This window comes from Alligator sinensis, unplaced genomic scaffold, assembly GCF_000455745.1.
Source record: "Alligator sinensis unplaced genomic scaffold, ASM45574v1 scaffold434_1, whole genome shotgun sequence".
Lineage (NCBI taxonomy): Eukaryota > Metazoa > Chordata > Crocodylia > Alligatoridae > Alligator > Alligator sinensis.
In genome coordinates, this window is record NW_005841994.1 from 558,751 (window position 1) to 579,670 (window position 20,920).

Consider the following 20,920-nt stretch of genomic DNA (forward strand, 5'->3'; position numbering starts at 1 on the left):
ACTGAACATGAATTCAGGATTCGTGTGTGCCAAGTCAACAAAATCAAGTAACTGGGGTGGAAGCCTGGGAACTGTTTTCATTAAGATTGCAACATTCCTTTAGTAAGTGTTGTGTAGAACATTTCCTATATTACCTGCTTTCCAGGAAATGAATACTGGACTAATGAACAAGCTACTGTAAAATACAAGGAGTCTGGCAGTTAGTTACTGTCCCCTGTTTCTCATACACTGCACAAACTAATGGATAAGAAGTGGTCACATACAGAGAGTAGTGTAGTAGTTTACTAAAATGTAGGTGCATCAATTAATTGTAGCTAAAGATGGAGCTGACTTTTTCAGGGAAAATTTAAGGGGGAACACACGCATATGCACACTTCGATTTTTCTGCATCTGTTCCATTATAAATTGCAATATATCTTGGATTACTAAATTAGGGTCAGATCTTGGCTTCCTTATTCAAGTGAAATTCCTGTTGTTACTAACAAAAGTTGCCTCCAGTAATGATAGTAGTCAGCTCACAAATTTCAAACTAAATTTATTCATACCAGATTTTAATCCAGGGATAGGCAACCCCCCAGCATGGGTGCCAGAGCGTGGCATGCACAGGCATTTTGCTTGGCATGCATACCTTGGGGCAGATGGCAGGAAAGTAGCTGGGGGGGACCAGCCACAAGGACCGGGCCCCTTGCAGCTCCCCCACCATCCGCCCTGGCATGCCAGCATCTTATAAATTGAGGTTGTGGCGACCCCTGTTCTAATCCAGGGTTACAAATCTAACTGGTTTAGAATGCCTGAATATTCATGTGGATTCATTTATATTGGACCACAAATGAAAAATGCTGCAGTACCTTTTTACATAGCAATGATTGTTTCTACAAAGCACTACTAAAGAGAAAAAAAAAGTATTATCTTCATATAGAAACCTCTGTGAATGATTACAAATCAAAGGGAAGATTTATATTAAATTAACAAACACAATGATATTAACTGAGAATCAGTTCTCTCACCTCACCTTCCCTTTTAAAATAAAGGACTAAAAGCACAGCAGCATGTCTGAAAAGAGCACAGATGTCCATTCTCAATGGTGCTCATAATTTTCCTGAACAAGCAGCCATTCTACCATGTGATCAACACTTTCTCACACAAGGTGCAAGGTAGACAGTTTCACATATACTATAATAAAAGGAAGAAACCACACCATATAAGGTTATCATTTTGGGCAGAGTAGGAATCACACTTCTCTGCAGCGCTTCCAAAACAGCACTCTTCATGCATTTTGGACTACATCTTTTTTAATGAGTTTTTACAGGTATATGGTTCAGTCAGATATAAAAGTAATACAGACAAGAATGTTGGCTCCACAGTTACTTTCCCTTTCCTCAAGATGTTTTAGCATCTTTCTTTATCAGTCTGGAGCTCTTGAGTACTGTGGGATTTGGAAATAGTTACACACCTTTATGAGTGTAACAAACTTGCTGTTCTACTTAGCAGCATTTTAAACATTCCTAAAATTCTGCAAAGCTATGCTGCCTACCTGGACTTAATGCATCCATTTTTTTCCCCATTTTCTTTCAATGGTTTTCCTCCCTCAATTCTGTCTCCACCTCCTAGGTAGGGTTATTTGCTGCTGTCACTCATTAGTGAATTCACTCTCAGTGGCAAAAAGGAGGAGACCACACAAAAGCAGTGTTCTAGATCTTAGACCAGTGGTTCTCAACCTTTTTGGACTTAAGGCACCTCCTTACTGGACTCATACATAACTTGTGTGATTGAGTGGCACCAATTAAAAAAAACTAATGTATATTTTACAGTGCTTACTACCTTGCAGAGGGACTGGGAAGTGGGGGTGGGGGATTGTTCAGTCATGGGCCAGCATGAGCCTGTGCTTACCTCCACAGCTTATCTGCTAATCTCCTCACACCTCAAGGCACCCTTCAAAGGATTTGCTGATACCCTAGGGTGCCCTGGTACCCTAGTTGAAAATCAGTTTTAGACACTTGACTGGGGTGAACTAGTTAATTAGCTTTGAAAGGAAAACCTCATTACTATCCCCTGTTACTCATCCAGGAATCTCTTTGGGACCAAAAGCACAAAGAATAAAGGAGTGTATGGTGAGATAGCAGAGATGAGAGAATCTATTGGTTTTAAAGCAGCACACCTATACTGCATGTCTTTACAAACCTACACACCATCAAGCCTACTAGACATTGACTTCAGCATCTCCAATTCTCATAGTGTCTTCTCCACTTATCACATGAACCCCCTCCCAACCCACCCCTGCCTCCCCCCCGTACCACACACCGCTGCCCTTCTGTCACCAAAAGTGATTCCAAGCTGGTTGGTTACTCTCAGGCTGTGAAGCTAGCAAACCTGATCAAAGCATCACCAAAAAGTCTCTGCTTCACAAATCAACATGTACATAAATACCAGCTGCAGAAGGCTGAGTTGGTAGATTTCTTTAGATTTCCTTCCCCTATTGCCACTGCCAACAGCAGCATGGAAGGCAGACTGAAGTAGAAAACCAAAAATGTCTTTTTTCCCCTCAGCTTTAAAGAATGTTTGCAGATTTGGAAAGTAAATGAATAAAGATAACCATGCTAACTACACTTTTATGTAGGGGTGCATCGACAGATTTTTTGGCCTGAAACCGATGGCCTATTTTTAATGAGCCATATTGGCAGATACCAATTCGAATGCCAATAGATATGCAGCCCGTTAGCATGGAGAGCTGTGTCTGGCTGGTAAGTCTGTTGTGAAGGAAGGGGTTGGGGGAGGGGAGGGGAGGGCAGAGGGACAGATCGGGGCCCCTACAGTGAGGGAGGGAGTGGGGCTGGGGCAGATGCTGCCCAGCCAGGATGGAGCCGAGAGCAGCTCGTCTGGGGCTGCAGGGAGGGAAGGGGTGGCTCCTGCTGCTACACGCACCCTAGGAGGACATGGGGGGCGTGTGCCTGGATCTGCATGCAGGGTGGGGGCAGGCTGCCGCTGCAGGCTGGAGCCGTGGTTGCACTGGGCTGTGCTTGGGGCAGGCAGCAGCAGTGCTGGGAGTGGCACCACAGGGGGCTGCAACCACCCCAAAATTCGTTGTAGACCCACCTCCAGTGACGCTAGCAGCCCCAACCACAGCATGGCCCAGTCCTCCCACTGGGAAGAGCCCGGCACTACCCTGACCCCAACTCACAGCAGCAGCCCACCCTCACCCCACGTGTAGAACTGGGGGCACACGCCCCCATGCCCTCCCGGGATGCATGCAGTGGCGGGAGCCACTCTCCCCTCCCTGTGCCCCACAAATGAGCTGCGGCTGTCCTGTGCCTTGCCTCCTCATCCCTCCCCAGCTGGCCATCACCTGCCCCTGCCCCCACTCCTTCCCTCACCGTGGGGGCCTTGATCTTTCCCCCCACCCTCCATACCCTTTCCCTCCCCGCACAACAGACTTACCAGCTGGATGCTGTTCTCCATGTTGCCTGGCTGTGCTCTTGGCTGCCTGTGTGCTGCGCTGCAGTTGCACGCGTGCACATGGCATTTATGCGCACATTATTGACCACATCAGCCAAAAAAAGCCAACTGCCAATAGTGTCAATTTTCCTTATATTGGTGCTGATCTGTTATGGGACCAATGTATCGGTGCACCTCTACTTTTATGCATGCTGCAGAATCAGTCAGAATCTTTAAGTAATTTTGGAAGAGGCCTGATGAAGAATGTCTTGTATTAAACAGGTTGTTTAACTTTATCCAAATTATACAGTTGGTCCAATAAAATATACAACCCTAAAAAATTATTTACTCTTGCATAATTCCTGGACCATAATGGCTATGACATCACTCTAACACTTCCAGGTAATTTTGGCAAATTCGGCCAAGCATTTATTTGATGCTGAAGGTGCTTACGTCTATCAGGCACTTAAAAGCCCCCAGTGTTCAGGCACTCGGATTACTGAAGACCAGGTGACAGAATTTAGTTTGCTAGTGCACTATCAAGAGAAGCTTTGTTCTGACACCTGTACAAAATATCACCAGATTAGGACTTCTACTTTAAAGCAATCATGCAGCACAGCCAGACAGTCAAGCCCCAGTCTAGATTTGGGATGTTCTTCCTAAATTCTGTAAGAAGCCAGACAAATGAAAGGAGCCCCACTGAAAAGTTAACACTGGCCTGAAATTAACTGAAAATGGATCAAACAGTTTCTAATGGATTGTACCTACCCAAACAAATATGTTTGCTCTTACAAAGAACACTGGAAGAAGGATTTAGTTTGAGAACATTTGACTTAATCCCAATCTTATCCAAACAAAAAGAGTTAATATATGATATTTACAGGCATAGTGATTTAGCACTTAGCTTTAGAGCATATGTAATGCATATAATCAATTAATGTTATTAGGAACATAAACATTTAAAAAAACAACAACACATACAACGCAAAAAAAAAGTCTTGAGAATGATCAACCCTGAAACATTTTTCTTTGTGGACTTCAAGCTTGTATAATCTACATGTACATCTCCACTGCCTTAGAGCAAGCCAGTGTATAGAAATGATTCCTTGACAAAACAGTAGGGAACAATTTATAGGCTGCTATTTTGCAGTGTGAGCAGTAAGCCCCAGTCTCCAAAACATATGAACAAAGAGGGGAAAGCATTTGAGAAACTCTATAGCACATATGGAACATGGTTTTCCACACAGTTGAATGAGCTCAAACTTCACAAGTCACAAAGGACAGTAATAAGAAACCACTACTGTGTATAGAAAGCTTACTGTGCAGTCACCACCCGTTACTACCTGTGGGTGTCAGTATGGTAAACCAGAAACATTTTAACACAGTGAGGGAATGCCAGCAAAGATTAAAAGGCAAAACCCTCCTTACTTAACTCAAAGATTATCTCGAGTGAAATGCATTTTTTTAAAAGGCCAGAGTGATTTCCAGCTTTAACATATCAAGTCAAATCCTGACTTTGGAAAATACTGGTAGTTCATAAAGACAATGCAAGTGACACTAGAATGGTATGCACCTTCCCAGAAGAGGAGTTATGAAAACCTCACCTTGTCACTGTCATCATTACAGATGTGGTCCTGATGGATCGACTGGCATTGGAAGGAAGCACCGATACCACCTACAAGAGAATGGGGGAAGAGGAAAAATATAATTAAACGGCAAGCAGTATTTATGAGCGCTAAAAATATAGGCAAGCGTAGCAGCCAGTTTTTTGTTTTTTTGTTTTTTTTAAACACAGCAGAGATTTAGTTGCCAAACATCTATGTCAGACAACTCTTGCATTTAATTCTGATCATGAGATAAGCAGCAGAGATGTTTTTTTCACAAACTGCCAGAGAGATCTTCTCTAAATAATTTTTAAAAAATCTAAAACAGAACAAAATTAGCACTTGTTCATTAATCCAAAAGAAATACATGCAATAAAACATTACATCATGCACAAACAGAAGATGCTAACAGCCTTATACTTCATGTTAAGTCCCACCCCTTCCCCAAACCTGTGACAGTTTAAACAAACTGGTGGAAAAAGACTATTGTCTTTAATTTAAAGGGAAGGTAACTGAGAAAAGTCAGGACCTTGAGGCTAATAATTTTTTTGTTAATAATACTTGCATTCAGGTTGGGATTTTGCCCTCTCCCCATCTCTCCTGCCAGGCCTCCATGCAGGTCCATTCCACCACATACAGTTCTGCCTGTGAAAGACTGATGTCTATCAGCCCTTCCCAAAGTTTAATAGCACAGGGCAACCATACTAGTGCCCAGTAAAACATCAGGCTACTGGTTTACACTCTCACATGACCTAAGTGTATAAAATCTTAAATATCTCTACAGTCCAAAGTAGGAGTTATGTAAAGTCTGTTCCACACTTGTTTTCACTCCTTAAGAGGGACACAGAAACATCTACAAGGTTAAGCAACCCGTGGCATACCTGCCAGAGCATGGAATGCAAAGGCATTTTGCTTGGTACATGCACCTTGGTGAACTAGCCAGGGCTACGCTGCCACAAAAAGGATTGGGCACCTCGCAGCTCCCCCACCATCTACCCCTGGCATGCCAACATCTTACAAGTTGAGGTTGTGGGTGTTTTTGGCCCTCTGCCCAAACACACTGCCGACCCCTTATCTACACTAAAGCAATCCGATTTAGAGAAACAATTAGAAAACACTGCTGCTGTTCTCTTTGTATTTTCTAAAGCTTATTAAAATGCACCAAATTCAATTATAAATGTAAATTCTAAAGAGTGTTTGACAATATATAAACCCACCTTAATTTAAAAAGTGATTTGCAACATATATAGCACCTATTCTGTAAATACAATGACAGATACTCAGGCACCCTCACTTGGCAAACCAAAGGTACCCTGTTTTCCCTGTTCCTTTCTTTGCCATCCCCCCAAAAATCCAGTCTGTTATGCTTTACTGAACAAATAAATTGTTTATTCCATCAGAACTTATCATAACTGTGCCACAATATTTTCAACCTAGGATCAAAGATTGGTAAAGTTCAAGGTTCCTAAAAAGAATTCGTATTGGTTTATAAAAATGGATTTTTAAAATATCTTACAGATCATGGTATAGCAGATGTAATAATAACATTCATATTATTGCCTTAGCTGCTGGAATTAAGAGATTCATGCTTTATACCAATGGAAAACTGAGACTGCTAGCACTTTCAGAGACTACAGGCAATTGGTGTTTGTCAGTTAGCTGCTGCTATATGGAGAATTGATAATACTGGAAATGAAGTGGACAAAAACTCCAAGATGGTAACATGCACATGAATACCACCTGCACGGCACCTGAATACCATGAAAAGAGAGGGGGAACCACTTCTCTCCCAGCTCCAAAATTGAGCAAGGAAAAACAGACCATTAAATCTCTAATGCTTCATTACAAAAGGTCTGCCTAGAACTTTCCCTAGGACTTCCATGCTGTTTTCTTCCCACAATTTTGAAGTAATGGGGTAGATATTCCCACTTTGAAGGACAACCCCAAGCTATAAGCCATTTTACAACTATGTTTTTGTAGAGCTTTGAACTCCTCACACTTCTCCATACCATAAGAGACTACCTAAAGTTTGCAAGATTGTTGAATTAACATAGGTGTAGGCAACCACTGTCAGAGGTAACTGCCACTGCAGGACCTTCTCAAAAAAAGTCTTCTTCAAAATAATTATACTTTGATTTGCATTGTTGTTCACTGCCACTGCTACTTGACTGATCTTCTGCTGAAGTGGGTACAACAGAGGTGGCTAACCTGCTTGGCAGGCATTCCACAAGTTAAACCCTCTTTCTTCAACTGCCACTGTGATTTTTGCACCCCCCCAGAGGCATACTTGATAGTCTGTGTCCTGGGCACCAGAATGGAGGCAGGGAGCTGGTACCTCTGGCTGCAGCTCTTGGAGCAGAGCAGATGCAGGGCATGTTGCTTGGAAGAGCTAGGTTAACCCTTCCCTGGCACCACAACTGCTCTGGTTTTATATAAGCAAGGATCCAAACCCCTACATTTGGTGGCAGCTGCAGGGCCAGGGAACAGTTAACTTGACTTTTGGTGGTGACACCCAATACCTCTCTCCTGCAGCAGTGCCCCATGCTGCCACCTCCACCCAGCCCCAGTTCCAAGGAGTGCTCTCTCTGGTCCCTGCCTTCATTTCACCACCTCCCTTTACAACACCCAGGACTCGCACATTAAGTTACTTATGCCACTTGGGGCACACATGCTGCTGATTAGCCAATCCTGGTATACAACATCTAAATTGCATTCAAGGCAGTTTTCAAAAAAAGATGAATAGAAAAACAAGGCACTTTCATTGTGGGAAGCAGCCTGTAAATAAAATAACCCCATTCACACATACACCTTAAAACTGAGCAGAGGAGCTGCTCTTGGGCACCCACATATCTACTGTTCCATGTTTCCACAGCAATTGCTACTGCTGTTACTATTCCACAGGAATTTTGTTGACTTTGGGTTTCTTAGGTTTCTCTCCTTTTATTGTTTTTACATGATCTTTTCTTAGATCTAGCAGAGTATGGAAAAAACAGGGCTGTATTATGCAGCCACTACCCCAGCACAGTGAAAACATGTTGAGTCCTACCCAGTACTTGGCCTCTGGATGTTGTTCATTCATGGACTATGGCCAATTCACATCATTTTAGGCTTGAATCACATCACTGGCAGACTAGCCGGCTATACCACAGCTACTGAAAAACAGTTCATGTCATGGCTGCACATAAATACGGTCCTGGGGGTTTCCAAGTTTCATAAAACAGCTAACAGTTTCCAGTGTCTCTCTCCAGAAGACTAACATTTCACAGACTGGCTGAATGTACTACATCTAGACAAATCTAAATATTCTTTACTTCTCTAGAAGTGTTCTTAGTCCTTATAATAACACAAAACCCTTTAACACTGGGGGTCAGGCTAGATGATCTGTTCAGGTCCCTCTTGACCCTAGCTACTGTGAAACTATGAAACATCCTTGCAAAAAACAAAAGCAAAAAACCCCTCATCATTCATTGGATTCTGCTAACATGCCCATCTCACCTTCCATATTGAAACAGTGGCCCAACTGCTGCTTTCTGAAAGGTTTTTTGAAACATTTTTCTATATGTCTTTTATGATTATAATTTCCTTTCTTTCTACATACTTCTTTCTGAGATTCTCTTAAAACAGGTACATACATACATATGCACGCGCACACACACATGCACACACACAGACATACGTTTAAAGGAAATTTGATGCATCACAGTACGTAGTGGTAACTTAAGAAATGTTCAAGAGCTGTTATTTTTAAATGCAAAAGGTGTAACCAAATCTCTTTTAAAAACAGCTTTCATTTTGAGTTTCATTTTTACACAGAGGGAAAAGCAATGGCCCCGATTCTCCTCCTAGATCCAAACTGATGGCCTTGACACCTCCAAAATCTGATTGCAGGATTAGGAACTATTTTGAGGTCACATTTTCAGAAAGGCTTATAAAATGGTTTTAGCCTCTCTATTTTCATTTAAAAAAAAAATGATATTTAACAACACGGTCCTTTGAGGATCTTTCCCCTGTGCAGTCCTTCCAACATGTCAGAATGTGCATGCGATTCAAGGTACACTCCCTTGGCCACACTGGTATACACTCTGTCCCCACATGCCAGCTCCAAGGGAAGAGAACCATTAACTGGCAGAACAGCAGTCAAGGTAATCCTACAGTTGTATAGAAAGAAAGACTAGACAAAATATGCTCAAATCTCACCCTTGAGTCTACAAGAATGAGTTTCACCACATCTAAATTGTTAATTTAATACAGACTAGTTAAACAGTACATAAATTTTATTAATAACCATTAAATCGAGATAAGAGAGTCAAAGCCACACTTTATTTTGTTTTTGGCTTGTGCTTGGAAAATTGGCACTAGTTACTTTTTGGATTTTTTTTTTTTGGCATCTGTTCTCCAAATCTAAGCTAAAAACTTGACCCAGCTGCCACAGGCTATTTAAGATTGTTTGCATTTGTACTCACCAGCAGGCTTTGAAGTGAATCTAAATTCCCATTTTTTGTTGCTATTATTTTGGTCTATATAGGCAGTAAAGATTAAATAAGAGCTGAGCCTTCAGGTGGCCTTAGGTTATTAAGAAAAATCCACTTTCACATATTGAAGGGTTCACTGTTATTTTGAACACACCATGTAAACATTACTTAACTTGCTGTTCTTCCTAGTATTTATTTACAAGGAACAGGTGGCTTAGGGAACTGAAAATGACAGTCTTTCACTGTTAGAACCATAATTCCTGTCAAGCCTAGGCTGGCTAACACCCAAATGCTTACCAATCTGGTAGTTGCATTGTAGCTGGTACAAAAGGGAATTAGTGGGCCTCAGTCTAGTTCTTACACAGACACGTGTTTACACATTGCAAAACCTACCAGAAAAAATGACACCCTCATGGGCAAAGATGTTTTAATATGAACCACAGAGATCCAGAATGAAAAACAGCCCATGGCAACTGGGGAGGAGGAAGGGACTTCTGTTTCTACTGTCCACCCTGATCCGATCTGTAATGATCAGGAAGTCAGGCAGCCCCTGAGCTGCATGGGGGGGCCTGGTCCTTTCCTCCCTGGCAGCGGTGCTGGGGCCAGTCATGTGGGTTGCCAGTGGGCCCTGTGATGCCTGAGCTCTCAGGGGCCCAATTCAACTTCCCCGGAGCCTGCTAGCACACTGCCTCCCCATGTGGCAAGGCACTGGCATGGGAGCACTTGAATTTTAAGAGTAAAAAATCTGGCTTCAAAACTTGATTTATACACCATGGAATATGGTAACTGTAACTATCATTATTTTTAGAGGCTGAGAAATAAAAGTTTCTCTCTCTGAAAACAGGTATACACATCTAAGATGCATGCTTTTTTTTAGTAACAAGTTCTGGTGAAAGACTAAATTGATTTTAATTGTTTGCCTATCTTGAGGATTCTGGGTGTTTACCCAATGACCAACAATGCTTAATTTACACATTTTCATTGCATGCATATATCACACTATTTGTGTGCACAAACTCAGCATGAATTACTTTCCATATGCAAGATAAAATCATTTCCTTTTCAACCTCGTTGTGTACAAAAGTACCCTTTACACTGTCAATCCATATTTGTATATATTTACAAATGTATCCATGTTGCTGAACCCTCAAGTACACTTAACAGGGTGTGGGAAACTTGCTACTGTATAGCCTAACCGCAATATTCCATTAACACATTATAGTTTTTGTGCCATTATAAATTACATGTTGATACATATATTGGTTGTGGTGGAACTGTATTAATACAAAAAGAAAATGTAAATTGATTAAAAAAAAAAGAAAAGAAGCAGCAGCCAGACCTGACTGTATGTTTCATTTTAAGAGCAGCTGGTCACAGATACAGTTCCAGAGTACAGTACTACGATATCATCTAAACATTTCAGCAATCTCATATGCAATATAAATATCAATACTGCACTAGCCAAATCTGGCTGGCAGTGGCATGGTAAAACCTTGTTTGCTTGTTGAACATGCATCACAGGAATCTAGAGATCAAGACGAGTCCAACTGCACTTATATATTTTTAAGCCAGGGAGCAATACTGTAGCCATACAACTGTGAAAAACACAAATAGGATCCCTAGAACTCTGCAGCTGGAAGTAGAATCTGTGGGTGTGATTCAAAATGTGATTGTCGCTGCTGCAGAAAGCCTACAGGTTTTCCAATTTTCTATAACCTAGTACTTCAGAAAATAGCTGCAGAGAATTTCAGAATGTATGCAGCACTTCATGTTAGTTATCACTGAGATCAAACACACTTTGGAAAAAAATCCTCTTTTTAAAAAAAAAGAAGAATCTCTCTCACAAACTCCAGTGCAGCTGAAAGCCATGTTCTAGTATCCCTGCTAACAGTGAAAAAGACTATTTAAGGGAAACCTTTAGAGTTCAGAGCAGTAGAAGAGGAAAAAAAAGAGGAAAAAAAGAGAAGAAAGGTAATAACGAAGCAATCTAGTCATTATCAGCCTGTATGGTTAGAGTAAACTGGTTTCAAACCAAGAAGCAAACCACAATCATCATCCAAGTTTGGCTTGTTTTTGCCTCCCAAATGTTATTTGCAATCACTGTTTCATGGAAAAAGGCTTTCTGGCTGCAGCTGATCCAAAAATGAAAAATGAATCTTCTATCTACAGCATTGTTCTTACCATAATAACAATAAAACTGACTACACAATTTGTTTTGTGTCTCATGTTAAAGGCCTGAGAGGGGGTCAGGAAAATTTAAATAATTTCTTATAGCTCCTAATCAGCTTAATCTTCCCCCCTGTTGATACAGTTAATGGACTGAAGCAGGGGTCAACAACTTACAGCCTGCCAGCCAGATCCAGCCCATGGAGCCAGTGGCTCCAAGTTGCAGAGCTAGGGCTTCAGTAACAGTCAGCAGTCTGGAATATTCATTTAAATCACATCCAGCTGGGACCTTCCAAGGAAGACTGAAAAACTGGTTTGGAATTTTCTCTGAGCCCCTGACACCAAGGAGCTTGCCAAAATTTCTAACCCCATAGCACATTTTTATAAATGTGGGCCCATCAGGCAGGCTGCGTGAAAAAGGGAAAGATTTTTGATGCCTCACCTGATGCACTGTCACCCTAGAGAGGAAACCAGGTAGAAGTCTGATAGAGAAACTCTTGGTTTCTATTTTCTTATGCTCCTCTTTTTCTGCTAAAGATCAGCTTTGTGCTCATAGAATACATCTAAGTTTTCAGAACAGTCTTTGAGACATTTAATACATTATATGATAAAGGGTTGAATTTGTCAGGTTGCCAACTGGTTTGCCGACCAGTAATCAATTGATCACCCTTAAGCAACACTCCTGCTCAAGGTCTGTTAGCATGGCACAGCGGATACACCTCAGGCAACTGGAACAAGACAAGAGTATTTGGAACAAGTAGGTAACTTTCAAGGAGATAAAAGGCAGTCTTTTTTATTTTACTTTTTGTGTACTTTGAGTTGGTAGCACCCTAAAATCAACATAAAATAACGTTAAGCCCTTTATAGAGATGTCTATATTGTTAGTTATAACAGTTCCTCTATCCAGTGAAAATCGTAATAGCTAATGGTTTTTTTTTAGGACGTGAAACATGAGAAAGCAATGCAGAAACGTTTTGGGGAATTTTTAAAATGTACATGGCAGAGCAAACACAGAAAGGTGCAGAGTAATACATAAGATTTACTGACACACAGAAGGATAACCCGTATTACTCAAAGCATGAGTTTCACAGTCATCCCAGATGCAGACAACCACCGCACAGTAAAGAATGCCTTTTAGTTGTCACTCCAGTCATTAATGTCTTGTGGGTATCTTACAATGGGTGCCAACAATATCAAAGTAATAGCAAATACACCTCAAATTTGCCTCAAACATGACTTCCTACATGTTTTTATAAATAAGAGTAAAGGAGTAAAGTTAGCCATGATGATAACTGTCACGTGTGGGTTAAAGCCACTTAAGTATTTATTTATACCAGGATTCAATTTGGTTTGGTTCACATGGACAGGACCAGGAATTATAACAGAAGACTTGTTTCAGTCACATTTGTGCATCTTAGATTCTGATTTCTGTTACTGGGAGAAGAGTAGAAAGAGATGCAGGGTTTGGCATTACTCTACAAAAATTCTAATCCAAGACAGACAAGAAGCCCCTCACAGTAGCACATTCCTCTGGGCTTCCCAACATCATTACACAGCGACAGTGAAAAGAGACTTTCACAGTCAGCCTGTCACCAGTATTGATTTTTCCCCCCTTTTCCTCCAGCAAGACCAGCTTTGAGAGTCTGTTACTGGATGTTCTCAATGGGAAACCTGGCATTTAACACTGACAATCCTGCTTATTGGAAAAGGATTAAAATTCAGTATGAGGAAAGCTATATCCATTTCTTTTTGCTTGCTTGTGAAGAAATCTTCTGGTTTTGATTTACAGATATGTTTGCTAGCAGACATAAGTCACATATTAAGTGAAATTAAAAGATGTTCAAACCTCACAGAAGTCTGAAAAACTAAATTAATTTAGAGGCAATTTTCTGCTGATTTCATGTCAAAGGTGGAATTTTTGGTTCTTGAGATTTCACCTGTTCTTACTGTTTATCCCTCATCTGGAATCACCTTCCTTATAAGTTATGATACTACCTTCATTACCTTCAAGGTAATTTCAACTTCAGCTAAGGAATAATCAGCAGAAGCAGACAAACTATTGCAAAACAAAGGTTATTTTCATATGAGTTGCAACAAAAGCTGAAAATTACATAAGATGAGAATTGTAAGCAGAACAGTCTCCAAAGTTCTGTTACTTGTTACTCCAAGAGCTGCACAGATGAGTGTGCAGTTTGATGGGTCAGATCAAATCCTTGACCGAAGAATTTACAGTCGCTCTATAAAGGAAAATGACCATAAGTGGAAGGGGGTGGGAGCAAGGACAATATAGCATTGCAGTCATTTGTGAGGCTGATAAATGCATTTTAATCATTATACACTTTAAATCACTGGCTACCACTCAGAAACAACATTGGTTATGTAAAGAAGCATAAAATATAATCCAATATTAAAAACGGGGTCTGTGACTTTTTTTTTAAAACATATATTCCCTATCTTCTGCTTCCCATTGTTCAATATTTTAAAGTTTTATCTGCCTTGCTTTTTCTATCTCTACAGACCAGTGAAGAATTAGCAGGATGACATTCTGCAACTGAAGTTTGCTCTTTGTTGCTATTGCTGGTTAAGGCATTTATATCTCTGAGAAACAGAGGGGAAAAAAGGTAGCTTTGTTAAAGATTCAGGACCCCTAGCCCCTTCAATTAGAGGTGGGAAAGCTCACACCCCATCTCCAAGATTTTTAAGGAGCTTGCCAATAAAATTAAAGATAGCCACACCTGACACCCTAATAACCTGGAGGCAAAAACAAGGAGAACCTCCCCATGCTCTTAACGGCCCCTCCCCCTCCCCCCAAAAAAACAAACAAACCAAAAAAACAACCTTCTTGGTAGATCATGAAGTAGCAACAGCAAAAAAGTCCATTTTACTTTGCAGGTCAATAAAATCCACTGAAGGTCCTCACAGATGAGGAATAAGGGAGAAAAGGGCTAAAGACTAACCTGTTAAGAGAAAACAGCTAGCCCTTATGTCATTTATAATTGTGACAACGCCACTATATGAAGGACATAGTCAAGCAAATGTGTATATTCTTTTAATTCATCTCATTGTAGACTGAAAAAGATACGTTACTCATTACAGAGTTTGCTTATGTTGAAACATCAGTAGCAATGTTCAACTTCTTGCTCTCTACTGGCATGTATCCCAACACATGCAACTGAAACAGTTTTGTCTTTAAATTACATAACTAGTGACTTTCTAGTCCCCTGGGTAAGCTTATATTTAGGCTCATGTAAATATGCATGGAGACATTTTAAAAGCATACTTTTCTATGCAGTTAACAGTTTTACTTATTCTGTAGAAGGATTTGTGATATCAGAAAACACACATTTTGGCAGGAAAATTTTTTTGATAGCTGTCTGTCGTCAAACCGAATTTTGCAAAATGTAAACTTTTTTTCCACCTGATTCACCATGTTAAAAAGGAGTCAGGCTATGCATCATGAATAAATGGCACTGTCTACTAGCTCAATGGATCATAATAGTTCAGCCATGCACTGGTCTAAGCATTTGGTATCCTTGCCTCATTCATTAGAGGAAATAGTTGCATGATTAAAATTTCAAAATTAAAAAATATATAGTTTAAAGGAAGTGTATAATACCACAAAATCCTTGTTCTATTTAGGCTTCAAAAACATCTTACACAACTCTTTACATTATGCATATTCCATCTAATTAAAAAATGCATTTTTGGGGATGTGGGACTGAGTCAAGGTCAAGCTGAAAAAAAAAGATCACGGTACAGATGGTTTTATGGAGAAGGTGCTGACCAAAGTATCAACTGCCATATCGCCTCCGGGGTGCAAGCTTCTTGGCCACTGTACAATAGATGGAATTCAATACTTCTCAGATGAACCTGAAATAAAAGTTAGGGTTTCTCTTGGAAACATTTCAATTGTTACTTTTGCCTGCACCCCATGCTGCATTCAAAAGGTGCGATTCATTGCACATCCAGACAGACCCCAATTAAGTTTATTCTAGCCACCCTAGGTACCAACAACAACTGTGATACCACAAGCTTTAGCTGCAAACTTCACGCCTCGGATCTTGGTCAGACTCGTACAGCATATGTTGAAGCCTAAGACACTGCAGTTCTATGGCTACAGGCATGCCAGGTAGCTATATATGTGCTTCTGTCATACCTCACTGCCATCATTACATCATCCTAGGAGAACTACCCATAAAACTCAGTTTCTCTCAGTACTTGGACGATGTTCAGGCTTTTGCCAGATACGTCTACCATTATTTTTTCATCATACCTGTTAAATTTCTGGTTAATAAGTTTGTTATTTTTTTTACAGAAAAAACAAACCTATAAAAAGACAACTCATAGATGCAAAGGTACATTTATAAGTACCCTGACTACTCTTCATCAGTTCATGGACTGACTGTTCTTCAAACTCATCCACAGCTTTCACTCAGTACAACAACGTAGGCAAAGGACACATCTTTACCAAAAACAAATCTCCCTGACTGAGATGAGTAAAGGAAACAGATTATTGATGAACATGCACAGGTACACTGGGCAAAGCTTTTCCCTTGAAACTCTTAAGTACTTAAAACCAGGAGTGGGGAATTATTTGGGCTGGAGAGTTGCTTAATGAGTTTTGGTGAGCTGCCAAGGGCTGCATGGGTGGCCCCGCCCCCTGACACTTGCCCCACCCCCTGGTCACCATTTTAAAACCAGAAGTACCGCCCCCTAACCTCTAATTTTTGCTACCAGAAGTCCCTCTCCTTGCCTCCGAAGTACTTTGGGGGGGGGGGGAGGAGTTGCCATCTTGGAACTGAAAAACCCCCCAATCATACTAAAAAAAAAAAAGTCAAACATTTACTATAACTTATTTTAATTTTATTTAAAAAAATATTTTGTCCCTATTTATGTGTGTTTGCATAATGTATCTAGAAGTGATTGCATAATAGCTCAAAATACAGTCTTACTCGTATATAATAGGGGTGTGATGGGGGTGTATGTGGGGGCTGTGTGGTTGGGGAGTGGGTGTCAGGGTGTGTATATGGGATGTGGGTATGGTGAGTGGGGTGTGTGGGGTAGAATAGGGGGCTAGATGTGGGGTATGATGTTGGGGTGGGGGGGTGAGAGGATGTGGGTATGGTAGGATAGAAGGGTATGTGGGGGCTGTAGAAGAGTCTGGGTGTTTGGGGGTATGGTGGGGTGGGTATGAGGGAGGATGTTGGTGTGTGTGTGTGTGGTAGGGTGTGGACTTATGGTGAGGGGAGTGGGAATGTGTGTGGGGGCTGTGGGAGGGTGTGGCTGTGTGTTAGGGGTATGGTGGGAGGTAGGGATCCAGCCCGCCCATCCCATCTCAGCTGCAGCGCACAGTTCCCTGCTGCAAGGCCAGGGCCCATATGGGGCAGTATGGGGCTGGCCCAGCCTGGCCCAGTAGAATGCAGTTCCGGCTGCAAGGCTGGGACCCACGCAGTGTGGCATGCAGCTAGCCTGGCCCATCCCCTCCGGCTGTGCTGCATGGGTCCCGGCCTTGCAGCCCAGAACTATGAGGTGCAGCACAGAGCTAGCCCGGTCCGGCTCGTCCCAGCAGCACACGGCTCCCCACTGCAAAGCTGGAAGCCATGTGGCACAGCAGAGGGAACAGACTGGGCTGGCCCCATGCCACACCATGCGGTCCCCGGCCTTGCAGCTGGAACCACATTATGCTGGGTTGGGCTGCATGCTGGCAGGGCTGTTCTGCTTCTCTCATCTCCAGCTGTGGCTGCTGCAACCTCTGCTCCTGCCCCTGCTGCACCACTCTGGGTAGGCAGGCATAAGCTTCAGCAGAAGGCTCCAGCTCCAGCTTTTGGCCGCCTTCCACTTGCTCCGTCCACCTGGCTCAATGAGTAGTCCCTGTGGGTGGGCAGAGCAGTTGAAGGCAACTGGGAACTGGAGCTTGATCTCCTTGTGCTGGGCAGGAGCCTCCCACTGAAGCTTCCTCCTGCCCACTTGCCCAGAGCAGTGCAATGCAGAGTAGCAGCAGCAGGAGCAACAGCTGGAGGCGAGGGGAGCAGAAGAGCGCCACTGACCCAGCATGTGCAGCTTCTGGTGGGGCTGTTCCTGGTGCAGCTGCAGCCAGCCAGGTGCTGTTGTGCTCCCCTTGCCTTCAGCAACTGCTTCTCCTTCCGCTCTTGCCCCCTGGTGCACCATTCTGGGCAGATGGGGGTGAGGGGAAGCCCGACTTCAGCCCGACTACCCCCACTGGAGGCAAGGGGCACAGAGGAACATCTAGTCAGCTGTAGCCACACTGGGAACAGGCCCACCAGAAGCTGAGCACTGGCTGGGGCCAGGGCTAGCGGCAGTGCACGTGAGCTGCCTGGATGGGGCTCATTCCCACGTAGAACATTACAGAGGCAGCCGCGGGCCGGACTTAGCCGTTTGGCAGGCCAGATCTGGCCCGTGAGCCGTATTTTCCCCGCCCCTGACTTAGACAGAGATACAAAGCTGTAAAACATATTTTCCAGGAACAAACAATTTAGCTGTTTTAAAAGGGGAAAACAGTGGCCTGGTTCAGCTGAGCCTCCCTGCAACTGTTTTGTCTGCCTGCTCCTATTCCATGGAACATGAAAGTTAAACTAGGGCAGTTTATCAGTGAAAGAAACGGTACTGTTTGGGTTTTTTTTCTTACTGCAGGATAAGAACAAACAGATGAAACCATCATGCTGGATCAGCTAATGCACTCACCAGTTGTAAATGCCCCCAGCTCCCTGACTAGTATAATTGTTAATCTACAACTTCCAACATAGTTTGTCTCTCACGATTTTTTTACAATTATTTTTTTAAATTCCTAATATCATTTTTTCTGAAAGGCTGAAAGAAGGTGTGCCAAAGTTAGGAGAGAAGTCTGAAGATAGATGTTTGGATTGAAATACTGGATGTCTTTCCTAGATGGGAGAGGCATCCACAGAAGAACTATGGCAGTTTTTCATACCATACCACCAAGCAGATTTGTATGGTTATGAATAGGGTTGCACTGATAGACATTTTCTTGGCCAACACTAATGGCCAATTATTAACAGCCATATCAGCTGATACTGATCTGATAATCAGTTTACAGAAATACAGCCCAGCAGCTTAGAGAGCAGCATCCAGCCAGTGACTCTGTGGGGAGGGAAGGGACTTGGTGGGGCAGATTGGAGGTCCCCACAGTGAGGGAGGGAGTGGGCCTGGGGCAGGGGCAGGCGCTGCCCAGCCAGGATGGTGAATGCAACCCCAGAAGTGGGGCAGAGCTGCGGGCTGCTTTTCTGGGGGTGCAGCTCCCCGCCGCTGTGCATACCCCTGTAGGAGGCATGGGGCATGTGAGACTGCCCCCAGATTTGGGGGCAGTGTCACATGGGGTGAGGGCGAGCTGCCTGCTGTGGGCCAGGGGCTGCACTGGCCTTTTCCCAGGGCGGTGGGTGAGCCGGGGTTGTGCTTGGGGTAGCGGGGGGTGAGGGGAGTGGTGGCGGCACTGGGAGGGGTGGCTATGGGGAATTCTGGGGGACCTAGAGCCCACCCCATAGCCACCCTTCTGAGCACTGCTACCACTTGCCTCCCCACCTGCTCAGAGTGCAGCCCCAGCCCCCCCGCCCAGGAAGAGGCCAGTGCATCCCTGGCCCCATGCCCGCTGTAGGCAGCCTGCCTTCACCCCATGCACAAATCTGTGGGGACACATGCCCCCATGCCTTCCTCAGGTGTGCATGCAGTGGTGAGGAGCTGCCCCCCTGCCCCACTGCACCTGGATGAGCAGCCCGTGGCTCCGCCCCACTCCTGGGGTTGCATTCACTGCCCTAGCTGTCACCTTGGGGGCCTCAATCTGTTCCCCCCCCACAGACTTACTGGCCAGAGCCTGCTCTCCAAACTGCCAAGCTGCATTCCTGGCCATGTGCATGCTGCAACTGCACACATGCATGTGGCATTTATTGGTAACATTATTGGCTACACCCGCTAAAAAAAGCCGATTGCCGATAATATTAATTTTCTTTGTATTGGTGCCAATCCAATATGCCACCGACATATCAGTGTACTTCTAGTTATGAAGCAGCAGACCTTAATGCTAGGAGGTTAGAGGGAATCATGGGCCAAACCCATGAATAAAAGGGGCCAGAAATCTGGTTTAAGCCACCTTTATGTTCCCAAATCCTAAGTAAAACTTCAGACTAATTCAGTCCTTAATTGAGAATACATAGCTTCTGAGCTATTATAAAAAATTCAGTGTCTGGCAGCAGCCCCCAAAAGCCCATTAGGCAAACAGGACACATCAGAGTGCAGTCCACCCTAGCGAAGTCATCACCACCCCCCTCATACCTTTTGTGATTTCCATGGAAACTGCAAAAGGTGATTTCTGTGATCACTGCAAAAACTGGTGTTCCCTGCAATTTTGCATGGAAGCTCCAGAGGAAAAAAACTAAAAGTAAAATTCTAGCTCCCCAGTGGGAGCTAGCAGCCACAGCTGCCTGACCTCAGACCTCACAGTCTGCTTGGGGAGGGAAGCTGCTGGCACTAAGGGGAGCAGCCAAGATGGTGGCTGACCCCTCCTCCCTCTGCCAGCAATTAGCTGCGAGTGCAGCCTTTTGTGTGGCCCTGCCCCTCTGTGCCAATCAACAGCAAAGGGTGTGGCCTTACTGGATCTGGTATTGGCAACGGGGGATGATGCCTTACTGGATCTGGTATTGGCAACGGGGGATGACATGATAGGGGACCTATAGATCGGTAGCCATCTGGGGGACAGTGATCACCTAATAATAGAATTCTTCATAAGACGTCGAGTGGGTAAGGTAACTAGTAGGGTGAAAGTGCTAGACTTTAGAAAAGCTGATTTCAATGAACTCGGGTGATTAGTCAAGGACGCACTGCAGAGTAGGAGTTTTGAAGTGATGGGAGCCCAAGAAGGGTGGCTGTGCCTTAAGGAAATGATCCTTCGGGCACAAAGGGAGACAATCCCGATATGAGGAAAAAGAGGGAAAGGGGCCAGGAGGCTTCCTTGGCTGACCAGAGAAATCCAGGGCAGCCTACGGGCCAAAAGGGGAGCACATAAAAAGTGGAAACAGGGAGAGATCACCAAAGACAAATATACCTCCTCTGCTCGTGCTTGTAGGGAGGCAGTTAGATGGGCCAAAGCTACCATGGAGCTGAGGATGGCATCCCAAGTAAAGGATAACAAGAAATTGTTTTTTAGATATATAGGGAGTAAAAGGAAGGCCCAGGGAGGAATAGGACCCCTACTAAAAGGGCAGAAGCAATTGGTGA

At 43.4% G+C, this 20,920-nt stretch overlaps 1 protein-coding gene across 5 annotated transcripts in view; it reads right to left on the reverse strand.

The window, feature by feature from the left end:
- The window catches only part of RNF38 (ring finger protein 38), a 241,010-nt gene that overhangs the window by 114,933 nt on the left and 105,157 nt on the right, over positions 1-20,920 (reverse strand). For all 5 annotated transcript variants that reach the window (XR_001357845.2, XM_025201434.1, XM_025201433.1 and 2 more), the window contains one exon: positions 5,037-5,107. The gene's annotated coding sequence lies outside the window, so the exon portion shown is untranslated. Of the gene's footprint in view, positions 1-5,036; positions 5,108-20,920 lie in introns of those variants that run through there.